Source organism: Cryptomeria japonica, chromosome 2, assembly GCF_030272615.1.
Source record: "Cryptomeria japonica chromosome 2, Sugi_1.0, whole genome shotgun sequence".
Classification (NCBI taxonomy): Eukaryota; Viridiplantae; Streptophyta; class Pinopsida; order Cupressales; family Cupressaceae; genus Cryptomeria; species Cryptomeria japonica.
The window spans coordinates 19,958,256-19,975,109 of record NC_081406.1 but is presented as its reverse complement, the minus strand read 5'-3'; positions in this window follow the sequence as shown (position 1 = coordinate 19,975,109).

Sequence of the window (16,854 nt, the reverse complement as noted above, 5' to 3'; positions counted from 1 at the left end):
ATGCAAATGTGAATGCAATGTATTTTTTTTCTTTTTTCAATATTATAATATGGATGCAAATGAATCTACAATGGATTTGTGGATCTATATGATATGCTCATGTATGCGACTAGCATCTCATGTAGGAATTGTGATGTCATTACACAATTATTCAATCCTATCAAAGATGATGACATGCAGTTGACCACTTGGCAGAGAAATGATGATTGTTTAGATTCAAGCTTCATTTAAAGGAAAGAAAAATGAAAGTTATCATGCTGAAATTTCTTAAATTTTACAAAGCTTAGTATGAATGCAACCTAAGACTTTAGTCGCTGGATTTGTTATGCTATTTATCATCACTGAGCGTTTTAAAATGTCAAAGATAGACATAAGCACCAAGGCACAAAGAACTAGGATGACCTGAATGTCATGTCCTTTTGATTTAGCAAGCAAACATAAGCACCAAGGCAAAAAGAGCCAGGATGACCTGAATGTTTCTTACGTGCAAACACACCAGACAAAGAAAAGTTCCTTTTTTTTATCATGCAATAGTGATTATCTTGTCCGTAATGACCCTTTTATCATTCATATCCTAGGACAGATTAAACATTAATCTAGATTGCATAATAAAGAAAGTTACTCAAAATAGACAAGGAAATGGTTCCAACCTCCATGTAGCATACAAATAAACGAATTTGAGGTATGTGTGGCAATTTCACCTTAATGCGAAGGCACTTATCACAGACACCCAGTTTATGAGATGTTTCCAAATCATCAAAATCATTCCTACAAGCAGAAGACAAAGAAAAGTATTATGCCCCCAGTCCTTGCTCCTCTTAGTTAAGATATACTTCCTTGAGTTACTCAGAGGGAATAATAAGAGAAAACCAATTTAAAAGACAACATACAAAGAAAATTTCAATCATAGCACAAACAGTGTTAGTGATTATTTTTTGTTGTTCTTGCTTTATGCATTTGGTGAGATGTCAGTGGCAAAACCCTGCAGTGGTTAAGAGATAGGTAACTAACTCGGATTGGATGACCCGATACTACCAACATAAAGATGACTTGGGTAAACTGCTCAGGACATTTAGATTGATCAGTCGATTGCCTTAAGACTAAGACATTGATTGGTTTCAAGCCATGAGGGTTCCAAGAAGAACCAAGGTGTCACAAAAGTGACTGAAGGATATACACAAGCTAAAGTAAAGATGCAGAAAAATGGGAAATAAAGCAAGAAATGCCAAATTTGTGTTGATAGATGGAGCACTTTAGTACAAGAGGCAAATGTTTGCTAGGTTTTCTTCTTCTTGCCATAGATTATTTTTTTTGCTACCAAGGTGCCTATTTACTAGGTTTTCACCAAGGTATTTGATTTTTTTTCATTTTTTCATTTTTTCATTTTTTCATTTTTTCATTTTTTTGTTTTTTGTTTTCCTATTTTTCCTAACTTTTTATCATTTTTTAATGATTTTTTTTCAGGACTTTTTAGCAACATAGGTTGCTGGAGCAGAGAATGCTAAGTGTAGAATTTGTTCAAGTGGATGGTGTTGATCGGTTCACGGAGCTATTCTCCTTTTGGTGTTGAGAGTTGGTAAGTGCCAGAGCCAAAGACTATTGTAACAATGTAGGGACCCAACCAGTTGGGTTCAAACTTTCCTTTTTATTCCCGATATTGTTGATTTTTAGAATTCTCTCTCAAAACAAGGTCATCAACCTGAAATTCTCTTTGTCAAACTTTCTTGTTATAACCTCTAGACATTCTCTTTTGGTAAGCTCTCAGATGATCGAATGCCACTTGTCGACGTTCATCCAGCAACTCAAGTCCTTACAATCTAGATATTCTGCGATCTTCATCAGTGATAAGACCTCACAAAGAAACTCTCAAAGAAGGAATTTCAACCTCAATAGGCAAGACTGCTTCGGCCTCATACACCAAAGCAAAAGGTGTAGCCCCAGTAGGTGTTCTGATGCTCGTTTTATAAGCCTATAGCATTGGATTGAGTTGCAGATGTCAATCCTTTCTAGATTTATTGACTGTTCTATGCAGGATGGTCAGCAGAGTTTTATTAGATGCTTTAGCCTGTCCATTACCTTGAGGGTAGTATATGGAAGACCAACGTTGTTTGATTTTGAATTTGTCACAAAGCTCATCTACATTCTTGTTTTTGAACTGCCCCCCATTGTTAGTCACAATTGAGGAGGGGATTCCGTACCTGCAGATGATGTAGTTAAGAATGATCATAGCCACTTGTTTGTCAGTTGCTTTAATTAGCAGAACTGCTTCAACCCACTTAGTGAAGTATTTCGTAGCATTTATTATTAACTTATGTCCATTGGATGATGAAGGATATATTTGGCCAATCAGGTCAAACACCCATTGTTGAAAATAAAAGGTATAAGTTCCCTTGTTGGAGCGTATATGAGATTGCCATGTAGCTGGCATTTCTAATAATATGAGATTGCCATGTAGCTGGCATTTCTGATAAGTTTTAGCAAATTTTACAACATCTTTTTCCATATCTGGCTAATAGTAGCCAAGCCTTAGTAGTTTCCGAGCTAGAGTTAGACCGTTTGAGTGAGATCAACAAATACCTTCATGGACTTCAGATAACGCACATTGAGACTCTTCAGGTTCTATAAATCTAAGCAAAGTACCATCTAAGCCTCGCCTATATAGATCATTAGCGATGATGACATACCGTGAAGCATTACGGATCAGGTTTCTTTTCTCATTGTGAGTAAGATTATTAGGGATGATTTGGTCACTTAAGTAGGAATAGATATGGTTATAGCGAGATGAGATGGGAATGAGGGGAACCGATAGTGAAGCTCTTCCACTAGGAACTTATAGAGAAACTCTATTTCTTGTGGTTGTGGTATAGATGCCAATGTGGCCATAACATCTGTTGCTTTGTTTGCTGATCTAGGAATCTGCTGAAATGAAACAAAGACAAAGTATTTCTTAAAGTCATCAACCATTCTTTTATAGGGCATCAAATTTTTATCTCAAGTTTGATATATATATCATTGATCTAGTTGATTATCAGTTGAGAGTCACCATAGAGGTATAGCTCAACAACTTTCCATTCAATAGCCAATTTGATTCCATTCACCAAGGCTTCATATTTTGCAATATTGTTGGTACAAGGAAAGAGGATCTTGTACGCTTTTTGAATTGAGTATCTCCGAGGAGTGATGGAAAGGTTCCTAGCACTAGAACCTTGTTGAGTAAAAGATCTGTCAAAGAACATTTCTAGGATCGCTGAGTAAGATGCATTATGGATTCATCTAGAAATTCTATGTTCAGAGGTTTATTATCTTCGATTGGAGCACCAACAAGCTGATCTGCAATGACTTGTCCTTTTATAGCTTTGTGTTCTACATACTCAATGTCAAATTATGTGAGTATCATAATCCATTTAGCCAATCTCCCTGTGAGTGTAGCTTTGCTTCAAAGATATTTCAGGGGATCAATCTTAGCAACCAATTTGATGGAATGTGCCAGCATGTAATGTCTCAATTTATATGAAGCGAAGACTATTGCCAAACAAGATTTCTGAATCATAGTGTAGTCCATCTCATAAGACACCAATGTTCTGCTGATATAGTATATAGCTCATTCCTTGTTGTTCTCATCCCGTTGAGCCAAAAGTGCCCCTAGTGATGTGTAAGTAGCTGATATATAGAGAATCAAAGGTTTACCTTGAATCGGTGGCATCAAGATAGGTGGATTGGAAAGATATTCCTTAATTTCTTTCAGGTATTGTTCATATTCTTCATCCCAGTTGTATGTAACTCCTTTACATAATGCTTTTGTGAATGGTTGAGCCTTATCTGCTAGCTGAGAAATGAAGCATCTTATTGATTGGAGCTGCCCCTGTAGATTTCTCATTTGACTTACATTCTTTGGAGGTGGTATTTCCATTATAGCTTTAAATTTTCCCGGATCAACTTCAATCCCTTTTGCTAAAACAATGTATCCTAGAATTTTACCAGATGTAACTCCATATGCACATTTCTTAGGATTTAATTGGAGTTTAAACTTTTCCATTCTGTCAAAGATTAGACCCAATTCTGAGAGACTTGTCGATCTTTTCATAGATTTAACCATGGTATCATCAACAAAGTCTTCCATGTTTTTGTGCATCATGTCATGCAAGATTATAGTTATATCTCTTTGATAGGTAGCACCTGCATTCTTTAAGCCAAAGGGCATGACATTCCAGCAGAAATTTCCCCAAGCACATGTGAACGTTGTTTTCTCTTGATCTTCATGTGCGATTTTGATTTGGTTGTAGCCAGAAAAACCATCCATTAGGGAGTACATTGTTGGCATATGTGCAGAGTATGTTAACATGATGATATTGTATATTATCATTGATGTCAATATGATGAAGAGTGAATCGGTATATTGAAGTAAGCACTTGCAAGAGAACTGGTATATGTGAAAAAGTGAAGCAGTATGTTTGTCCAAGTGAACCGGTATGTTGGAATGTGATCCGGTATATGGAATGTTTTGTATCAAGGTTTCATATGGTATGACTACCAGTTGGTAGTCTTAGCTTCAGGGTTTCCGGTTAAATTATTCTATGCCTATGTGATTCAACTGATGACATTGTGTGTTGTGCTAGCATTGTAATGAAGAATAGATTGTGTTGCCACGCCAGCTCTGTGCGCGTGAAGGATCTTGCATGAAGGAGATTGATCCTATCTACCTCAGGAATGTGCGAAGTCTCTACAAACGGTGGAGAACGCGTGATGGGTTATTGCCTCCAAGATGCAGTGAATGAACGATGGAGAACATCTTGAGATATGTTCAAGACCATTGTATTCAAAGCAAAGTGTTCAATGGTTAGGATTAAGCTGACTAAGTTGCTTAACCTAAATGTTTAGGGTTTAGGGTTTATGCTACTGACCTATCTATTTCCTATAAGGCTGATGTTGTTTTTCATGTTGAGGTTGTTGGCAAATGTTGTGTGTGTATCTAAGTGCAAAGATACGTGATTCTTGCTAGACCAGATATGAGAATAGATACCTACAGATTGTGAGTGCAGAAGGAAGGAACTGAAGCGGATCTACATTGGCATTGAGTGTTGTTACTAGATCATCGTAATACCTATTGATCTCTAATCACTTCAATAGTTGGAAAATCCCTTAACAGGGTAGCTTTAACTGGCTTGCTGTAAATCCTTTAACAGGGTGACTCAAAATCATTGAGTTCTAAAAATCCTCTAACAAGGTAACCTTTAACCGAGTTTAACCCTTAATCGGGTATGTTAGCCATCCCTTAATCGGGTGATCCCTAGCAGGATCAGTTCCTAACACAACCTATTGTAAAGTCTTTAACCGGACTAGGCTCCTAACAGAGCGGACTTCAAAAGGGTTCAAAGAACAGCTTGTGGGTATTCATCCCCACCGTGGTTTTTCCCAGTTGGGTTTCCACGTGAAAAATATGTGTGTTATGTGTGGTGCTTTGTTATTCTCTATTAAGCAGTAAAACATGTTGAACTTGAAGTCTTTACATTCCTGTTAAAGTATTACTATTATATGCATATGGGTGAAGTGGAAATAAGATGCTAGATTGTGTGGAAAGCTGAGTTATCGGTTTATGTCTTTCTCTGTGCTTAACCGGTAGTAATTTGGTTTAGACCAGTTTTATTGCTTGCCTATCAAATGGTAGGGTTCTTAGTCTAACCGGTTCAAGAGAAACTATTTTTCTCAGTACTGATTCACCCCCCCCCTCTCAGTACCGGTTTGGTACTAACTGGTCATCATTGATTTATCATACATTTCATAACCAACAGTCATGTCCACTATCATGTCAATGTTAGGTAGTGGAAAATCATCTTTTGGACATGCCTTGTTTAAGTCTCTGAAGTCTGTGTAGACACAGATTGAATTATCAGGTTTTGAAATAGGTACAATGTTGGATCTCCACTCAGCATAGTCAATTGCTTGGATGAATCGTACTTTGAGTAATTTCTCTAGCTCAGCTTTAACAAGTAATGCAACATGAGGATGCATTTTTTCAGAGTTTGTGTTTGACAGGTTTGACTCCAAGAGCAATAGAAAGATGGTGCATTATAAGGTCAGGATCTAGATCCGGCATATCAAAATATGTCCATGCGAAGTTGATCTTTTTCTCTATGAAGAAATCAGTAAACTCTTTTAGTTCTTCTGATGGGGATTGAGCCACATGTATTATATGCAAAGTTTCCTATATTCCAATGTTCACTTGTTGTGTAGGTTCAATCAGTACTAATGATCACTCTTGAAAGTGATTAGGCAGAATATCAAGCATATCACCTTCAGGTGCCTCAGGGAGGTTTTCACCATCAGATACATCTTTTATTTTTATATTTTTTGGTTCTGATACCGCCATAGTGTGGTTATTGCCATTAGAATACTTGTTTTTTTTCTTTTGATATTTGAGACTAAGATACCTGACATCTGCTTTTGTCATGTTCACACTCTGTTCATTGATGGAAGAGTTCATGGGTTCAACTGCATTAAGGTAACATGCTAAGCATAGTCATTGGAAAAAGTAGGGATATCCATGGGTTGGTCTTGTAGAGTACGATCAATAAGATTAGGGTATACCAGGGATAAAGATTCGATGGGTTCAACGGAATTCACAGTATTGTCATCACAACCTCAAACCGTCAAGTTGAGTTCTAGAAGACTACCTTGCATTAGCGTCTTGAGACTAGGAAGAGTCATAACATGATTATCGAAGCCTACGTTAGTGTTTAGAGAATCTAACCCAACAGACCTATCACTAGAACCTTCTCCTACTTCAGACTGGACTACATATTGTGGTTCAACAACAATAGCTTCTTCAGATAGAGTTTCAACATTCATGACAAAGGAGTCATAGTTTGGTGTTGAATAGGTAATACGTAAATGGAACTTATTTTAGGTTGATCAAAGTCAGAAGATGAAGCATCTGACTCCTCTTCAAGCGGCTGAGTAAAAGCATGTATGGTATCAATGTGAACATCTTTTATATTGCAAGTTCCTTCTTGTTTTGGTTCGATGATAACCTGTAGTTGACATACCTGTTCACATAGCCTTGATGACTCTGTAAGTTTCTGTCTTCTTTCCCATTCAACTTCTTCTGGACTAATGACCGGTCCTCCTCGACTAGCTTCTAGTTCTTCAGTTGTGTTCTCATACTTGATTTGTTTTGACTCAGTAGCTGAAGATACAGTAGATAAGTGATTTTCATGTCCTTTCTCTTTTCTTAGTTGTTGCTCATAAGCTTCTTTTATTTTCAGTCTAACTTCCTCTAGTTCTCGTTGTAGCTTCATGTGTGCTATCTCTTGTGCTTCATCTATTGTATCATTAGATTCTTTAGGATTTTCTTCAGTATATGTATCTGATAAAGGTTTTGGACCCCATTCATACTCATTTGAATCTGTTTCTGAATCTTCTTCTGGTATTATTCCCATATATGTGACAAGAATATTTAATGGTGCAAACATTTGTTTGATTCTTTCCACCCGTTCTCGCATTTCTTCTGGAATTTTTACTTCTGGTCTTTTTCCTATTGGTACCTTTGGAACTTGGTTATAAGATTCTTCTTCTATTTTGATTGCTAGCTTTTCTTGTTTTTTCTCATATTCGTCTTGAGTTTGTTGTCTGTTTACTTCCTCTGGTGTTTGATGTGGCCGATAGGATTGTTGCTTTTGCCTTGATGGCTTATCTAGATGGTATCCAAGTCTAGTTTTTTCGTTTGTAGACTTGGTTTGCAACTTGATGGGTTCAGTAATTCCTTCTTGACATTTTCCCAAAGGACCTTTACTAGAATACCCCATGCATTGGATTATCTAATATCCTTTACCATATTGTTCAGGGGAAATTTAACAATGTTTCACCTCTCTATCTTCATTTCTCCTTTGTAAAGCCATTCGAGAACAGTTGCCTCTTATGTTTCATTTGCGAGCGAAGTAGAGGACTGCACAAAATACCATCATAGATGACATTTGGAAGTAAAGTTTGTGGTTTCATAGCTTCGTATGGTTTTCCAGATTGTCTAGGTGATGGAGGAAGATACATTAGTAAAAGTAAAGGTTCTATCGTGTATCCGCCCATGTCGTCTTCTGTGATTTTCAGTTTCATTTCTAATCCTTCATCATAGCTTTTGAACTCTCAACTATAGAGGTTGCTTTGTTGTGAGGAACAATAGTATCAACACATTATTTTAATGTGTTGCAAGTGTGGCTAGTATTAGCAACAACACTGACCTCAACTCCATTATAGGGAAACTCAAGCATTGATGGTATGTAGATGGCACTTCTTGCATATCATGAATCTAGGGTTTGGCCAACAAAATATTGTAAGATAGAGGAAGATCAAGCACCTAACAGAAAACATCTCTTTCCACAGGTCCTACCCTGATTGGTAAAAGCACCAAACCCTTAGAGGTTCTCTCTTCTTCATCATAAGCCTTTATTGTTATCTTATTTCTTTGATCTATAACATTCTCAGACAATCCCAATTGTATGAGTAGATTGTAAGTACAAATGTTCAACCCAACGCCTCCATCTATCAAAACACGTTTGACTCGGTGTTTATGGATCATGCCTTCAATGTTCAATGGCTGATTATGTGGATGGTTCAAGGAATTATCGTCTTCTTCAGAGAAGGATAGGTAGTGAGGTGAGGTTAGGTGACCCACCATAGATTAAAATTGATCCAGATCTAAGTCTTTAGGGACATTGGTAGCGAGAAAAGCTTTGTCCAGGATCTCTCTATGAGCAGGAGAGATCTTAAGCAATTCGAGAATAGAGATTTGAGTAATAGTTCATTTTAGTTGTTCAACAATGTTGTAACCAAAAGAGGATGGTGAAACCAGCTATTTGGATGGAGAAGGCTTAGCAGTGATTATAGCTAGTTGTTTGTGTTAGACACAATGTACCACTTAGAGGGGGGTGAATCAGTGGTTCTTAATATTTTCCCTTTAACTATCCTATGTGTGTATACCGGTTATCAGATTTAACTCAATGCAAACTTATCGGTTAGTGGGGAGACTAATCACAAATGCAATTACACACAAAGGGACATCACATAACACCAACATATACGAGGAAAACCCAAGATGGGAAAAACCTCGGTGAGAAATGTTGTTGGACTCTACTACTCCAATTCAACCTCACACTGAATCTCTGATTACAATGTTTAGGGCACCAACCCAAGGAGCACCAACCCAAGGAGCTACAACCCTTGCACCAAGATTCAACTCAGTGGTCTACAATGAGTATATTCAAATACAATAGTAATAGTCTTGTTACAGATGGATTTTGTAACTCTTCTATGAATCTCTCTACCGGTTCTCCTCTCTCCAATGCTCTGCATGTTCTCTACTCACCTCTCATCTGCAACCCTATCTCCTAATACAACTTGATCTTTGTTAGTTCTCTTTTCTCTCTCACACACTGCTATTATCCACCATCAATCTACTCCTCTCACAAACTCATTGGCAGACTACCGATTGCCTCACTGTTGCAGGTTGAACTCTTCAACCCTATTCTCATTCTCACAAAGTCTCTCTTCTGATTTTCATTGAGTACTTGACTGATTTTATCTCACATGCAGCAACTACACTCGCTCATTCAGCAGCTTGTCGGTTGCTTTACCATTATCGGTTGTCTCCCTGCTGCTCGATCTCTATGATCCTCTACAGATATCACACTTCATCTACTTCTCTATTCAACCTTTTACATCACTTGGCAAGATCTCTCTCTAAGGCATCATCAAATCTGTCTTTTGCTCGTATATTTGTATACAGACTTTCCCACCAAAAGCAACATTCAAACTTGGTGCCTTAGGGTTTCTTCCATTGATCACGAGGCACATCGAATCCAATCAAATCTCATTTGATCTGAGCTCCAAGACAACTATCTGCACATCATAGCCATTAACGTGCCTTCCAATACACATTTTCTATGTTTAGCAAACACAAACAATCAGTCAGCGAGACACAAGATCAATCACCATAAATGGCTCTATAGATTGTTTCACCAACCTCATTCTACATCTGGACACTCTTCATCAATCGATGCATCCCATCGATCACCTCTATTCAACCTTTCATGAGTTGCACACATCTGCAATGCCTCTGCAACATATCCCATGATTTATAGGGTCTATAATTAATGTCGACCAACTCTGTAACAACCTCATCAGTGCACACTCCATCTACCACTGCATGCATGTCTACCACCTTGACTCCATGTGGCACCTTTGTCCACATCCACCTTAGCTTGGTCCTCTGTGTCAGTTCAAATGGGATCATCGACCAAACACTCAATCGATCCTTCTTTTCTACCAATTCTCTAACCCTGTTAGTATCTCACACTTTACCGGTTAACCATCATGTATGCACTTTGTTGATATGCTGGTGGAACACCTTAACCGGTCGCTAGACATGCCTATCCATAGCATGCACATTCTCATCAGGTAGGAGCTCATCACTTAGCCTCTTTTTCTCTTTTATTGGTTCTCATACTCACCAGTAGCCATCCTAATAACACCATGTTATCAACCTTCAATTGATTCCATCTAAGGTATCTACATACCGGTTGCACTCTCTCTCTATAGCTGTTGTTGTGCCTTTCACCATCATCAGTTTGAACATCATCTTAGCTAGTTTGTCAAGGTGACAAACTCATCACTTCGCTACTCTTCCTTTTCTTTCCTGGTGGCTTATCATGCCTTCTATGTCGGTCCATTGCATATCCCTGATTTCATGCACTTGAGGCATCCCTTTGATTCATCGGTAGATCCAGTGTGAGCCTTCAATCACCTACCTTCTACTTTTGTCTTATCTCATAGAGCTAAGATGCATACATTGCATAATAGGAGATAAGCTCCACTTACAAGTGGGAGTGAGTCCTTGTCATCTGCATCCTGTAATGCACTCATGTGGCTTCCTTGTTTGTGCAGCATATCTTTAAACAGGCACATGTGATCTAGTTTGGCACACTCACTATCAATCATCTCTTCACATGGTGACTCCATCTTCATCCGGTGGGAGTCATGTTGTTCTGCATCCTCACAGCATATCGGTGACCTGTACACCCTTCTCCTCCAGTGTTGATGTGATTTAGGTAATATTCTGCCTCTTCATCACAAACAACACCTCAAGCACCTCGCTCATCTTGTTTGTACACTAGTCATATGCTTACTGGTTGGCAACCACTCACTTGGTTGATTTGTCTTCTCCATGTCAACATATCACTTACCAGTTGACATACTCTCCTTACCAGTGACAGACTATACTAGTAACCTGTCCATATCATCCACACAAGTCAAACACTAACTTGTGTACTAGTGACTCTAGTGGTCATTCTTCTGAGTGACACTCTCTTCTTTACCGGTGACCTGCAACACTAGTTGACATTAAAGACTTCATGTCCACAATAATCCCATACCGGTTGACATCAATGACAACACAATGTCAACAATCTCCCCCTTTGGCATTTATGTCAACTCATGTAGTAGCTGACATACTACATAATCTCGCTCCTCCTTTGTGTGATCCAACACTCCCCCTTTGTATAATCAATGGATTCTCACACATGTAGTATGCATTATACTACAAAATCCTTCTCTCCCTTTGACAACAATGGCAAAGGGCACTGTTAGGGTTTTCACTCCTCCTTGTATGTACCAGGCACTGACATAAATCTTTCTCTCCTTTTTCTTTAATGAATGCATCTCCTCTTTTGATACCAATTCTTAAAATTTCTCAAGTTACAACTCTTGAGATAAAGGACTCAACCATTCAACTGACATCAATTGCTCAGCAACAAAGTGTATATACAAACCATAAGCCTTTGCATATAAAAGTCTGAGACCAATTGAAGGCACATGTGTCAGTGAACAAAACTTACCTGTCGGTCAGATTGCATCATCTCCCCTTTGATATGTAGAATTAATTTTGGCCCCAATTAGCTGATATCAAGTGTTGAAGCTGACACTGATACCATTTATATCTTCTTCGATACCAACTATATGTTCACTTGTGCAGGTAACTTTCCCTTTTTGCAGAAAACTCTTCCGGTGATCCAATTGTGATTTCAATTGAATAGACATTGAAATATATCACAACCCCGGACACTTCCAAAGACACAATCATACTGGTACAGCCATAGACACATGCACACCCTATGTGTCCAGAAGTTCTGATACAAAACACAAAACATGGGTGTCAACTCCCCCTAAGTCATGCATCTTAGGTCCACATTGTCAGTCAAGTCCAAAACGGGGCTCTAATCAACTCCATATATTGGTTGAGTTGTGCATATGTGATCATCTGATGATCTTTCAGCTCCATTATATCCACCCTAGCCTATGACATGATCCTGGATCTTCACAATGCCATACAATATCATCTTCATGCTATGAATCAAACCGGTTAACCTAAAAACATGTATGCCTACATGATCAACGGGCCAACATATGTCTTTCAGGGCCTATTTTTTATTTTGTATTATAGAGGTAAATCATGGTGATTGGATGATGGATGTTGTAGGAGTATTGTTGGAGAAATAGTTTGACCAGCACTTCGAAAGATTTAATTCCCGTAGGCAGTTTTGAAAAGCACTCCATAGCTTGTCCTCCTAGACTTCTTGGGAAGAGACACATAAGACATGTTTGTTCATGCATAAATTTCATACATAGAGCACATAATTCTCAGACATGGTCTTGAGGACCCGAGTTGCCATAATATTTGTAAAATTTAGGAATTTCTGTTCTTGAAGAAAATGGAGGCATGTAAAGATTCTTGTCGAATGCAAACAGGCAGATTGTGTCCAAGGAATATTGTACAAAAGATTTATCCTTGCCTTTTTATTTCTTTGATCTCAGTTTGCAATGCTTGCAATTGTTTGGTTACCAATGATAGTGGTGTCTCTTCTTCTTTAGTGATAATATTTTCAATGTTGTAGTCAACGGGAAGTTTGGCTCCTTGTTTAGCCAATTCTAGAAAATGTTTTTCTTTTTCCCGGGCCATGATAATTTTCATCATTTTTTTGAAATCCTTGTCCTTTTGACATTTAACTATAGTATCTTCTTTAGGTTCAGAAGGTTCACAATCACTAGATGATGCGTCACTATCAGTAACATGAGTGCTAATGTTATCACGAGCACTGCATTTAGAAGTCTCTCTTTCTTGCTTTTTCCAGACATATTGGAAGATAACGGTTGATCAAAAATTGGTTGGCTTGAGGATGAAGGTTTGTTAGAGATTGGTTGTTCTGAAGATAAAGGTTTGTTAGAGATTGGTTGTTCTTGAAAGAATGGATTAGTTTGCAATGAGTAAGACTACCTCTTACTTTCGTTGACTTTCTTAGAAGAGCTCTTGGTTTGAACATGCATTTACAATTGATGTGACTGAGAGCTAGAAGTGATACAGATGTCAAGATCAAATCGAAGCTAGATGTTTGTTTGAGGTGATGATTGGATGAAGATATTGAGACCAAGTCTGGTTTCAGGAATGATCTATCCTGTATAATACGTGATCTAAGTGGATCACATTGATGGATGATTGATTGAACCAACTAGGATATAATCGACAAAGTCATGTAACACAACGGCCAGGGCACACTGTGATATATCAAAACTGACCAGAAAAGTATGATAGAGGTCTGTGAATCATGCAAACAAAGTTTTATGAACTCGGGAAGATAGATTCTTGTACGACAAACTACAGGTAACCGAACGACAAACTAGTTATTCGTACGAGATGCTTCTATAAGTAGACAATGAAGGTTTCAGGCTCGTACGATAATTCTCATAGGCTCAAACGATAATTCTCACATAGTAGTACGACAAATTGGACAATTGGGGTCCTGACTCGTATGGTATAGGATCAGATAGGAAGCAAGTTTTGATAGGAATAGGGTTTTGTCCACTGAGTTTGATGCTTCAGTTGATTATTTAGGTTTTCTAATCTTAGTTTCATGTTTTTCAGTGATAGTTTCAGATAGTTCAGTGATAAAAACACAGCAGACACGCAAGATGTAAAATGAATTCAAGAACAACATGCTAATCCTAAGGAAGTTGGTTGAGAGAGAAAACCTTTCCTTGCAGACTTAGGTACACACCAATAGCTAATTAGAATACGGTTGTTGAGTCTCACGCAATGGATTCTCAACATCGTATTAGCCCACTCCAAACGCTAATGGGGGCATGATATGGCAAGTATCTTGGGAGAGTTACTATCTCTCTTACATAAAGATAATCCCCCTTTCGGAGGTGAACGGGGTAGTTTCTATCCTAGAGTTATTAGTAAGGGTTTCCATTTCAAGTTACCCCTTGAAGTTGTGCAAGCACGATTGAGGCCTATAGCCCGACAAGGTACCAAGCAAGATGTAGTCATGCAAGCGTGATTGAGACCGTGAGGCCCTACAAAATGCCCAATATGAGAAATCTCAAATAACTTCATCGTCCAAGACTTTAATCTCAAAGAGGCTTATTTATTATAGTGAGTGGGAATGTTTGGGTTTAGTTGTACTCACTTGGGTCATTCTCACAAGGTGATTACTTTTTCCCACTGTGACAGGCCCACTAAAAGGAAAACAAATCTCAAACTAGAAAAGATTCAAGGGTGTGGATTTCTGATTGTTTGTACAGACAAGAGCATACTCTCCTACCTTTTAGACTTTTTTCAAACACGAAAAATAGATTTGTTCATTTACCACATCGCAATTTCAGTGCCTAGAAAATAGTTAAGAATACACAAAGTTTGCTTGAATCTCCTTAGGCAACCTGTAAAAACATCGAAGCAGTAGTCATATTGTTTTTGAGCATTAGATTCTTTGACAAGTGTAAGTTTGAGCGATAGATTCTTTGACAAGCATTCTTTAAAAACTTGTCAGGCTTCCCAAAACATCAAATAAATAGATAACATAGAAGAGTCGGTGTTAGAATCAACAAATTCACATCAGAAAAACCCTAAAAACCTCTCTGTTTTTCATATGAGAAAGCAGAAAATCATACGAGTTCTCTCACCTAACCATACAATAATTCTCACCAGACCATACAACAAAATATAAATACTCGTACGACAGCTAACATAAATTCATACATTTTTTTGTAGAGAATCATACGGACATAATCTGAGAAATGAAAATAAAATGATATGTAAGGCCAAAAATTGAATTTTCTGGCCCCACGGTGGGTGCCAAAAAATGTGTGTGTGAAATTTGGAATCTGTATCTACAACATAAACACTCAATAGATCATTGCATGCATGGTTAGTTGATCAAAATCAATAAATGTCAAACCATAACAAATCGATCTATTGCCTCCTAAAAAATGCGAGTATATATTTGCTCTCAGATTAAGCAATACCAGTGACTAGACTACACCGAGACGGAGGATTTAATCTATATGAATGCAAGATTAAACAAATTAAGCTAGATTGATGCAAGATCAAGCAAATTAAGCTAGATGGATGCGAGATTAAGCAAATTAAGCTAACATGATTAAGCAAATATGCAATAAACTAAGATGCAATATTCTCAATGATTCTAGAACAAAACCAACATGATAACAATAAAATATTCAGTGTCTTTTGATTGAGAGATGAGAGCCTGAATTTATAGAAAATCCAGAGAGAGACGAACGGTTGAGATTGATTGATGATGAGCGGTCAAGATTCTCCAAGAGGAAGCACAATCCAGGTGATTTGATGTGATTGGCTGCTTTCTTCAGATTTGAAGGAAATAAGATTAAGCTAAGATTGAGATAAAATTAAAAAAAACTGATTTATTCCATTTCCCTTTCTTAAAGCAAGCTTCCTTTGATTTATTCCCTTTTTTTAATTTCTTTTTCAAATCAAATCAATTAATTGCTTTTTCAAAATAATTCCTTTTTTTTGTGATTTAATGGCAAATTGATTTATTAATTAAATATGCTAGGATATTTAATTAAATAAATAGGATAATTGATAAAATAGATTTTGATGATTTATTTTATTGAAAAGATCAATTTTCCATGTGACATTGATGATTTAGGAATTAATTATTTAGGTGCTCAAGATTGATTTAATTGCCTTTGGTTAGGACCTTGGTGATGTAGTCAAGATTAGGGGCCCATGGTTTAGATGACCATTTTTAGGGTATTACACTATGGAATTGGACATGACAAGATAAAGTGATAACATGGTGCACTCAATGGCATGTGCTCCTTAGGAATGGACATGTCAAGAGGTTTTTTGGAAACATGTTTTGTATTTATCAAGATCAAGGGATGGATTTTGAATATGGATAGATATGGGGTATAGATAGGACAAGCAAGATCATAAATGGATAAGATAAGGGATATGGACTGAAGAGTGTGATAAGGTAAGTGATATGGACTAAAGGGATGTGGACAAAGTGAAGTAGTTAGGACTAAAGGGATGTGGAAAAGGTGAAACAGATAGGACATGTGATGCTAAGATAGATCCTTTGCCTTGGCAAGATCAAAGGTGGAAAAGGGAAAATGGATGCAGATAAGGATGATGGACATTAAGGATGAAGGATTATGAAGGACATGATGGATAGGATGTGCTAGGATAACATGAATGGAACATGCCCCCAAATGTGGAATGCAAGAAGATGAAACATTACACATGACACCTGTTTGCCAGGTTTTCACCAGTGGACGAATTATTTCTCTTTACTATTTTTTTTATTTGATTTTCTTTCTTTTTTATTTTTTCATTTTAGAAGACAATGGACACATGACAAGATATGGAGGAAGGACTCAAGCATCTTTTTGTTTGAATAATACCCTTAAAACTTGTGTTACAATATACCATAGCTATAAAGGTATCCTCAAAAATGTTGGTAGGATAATGAAATGGATGATTGGATG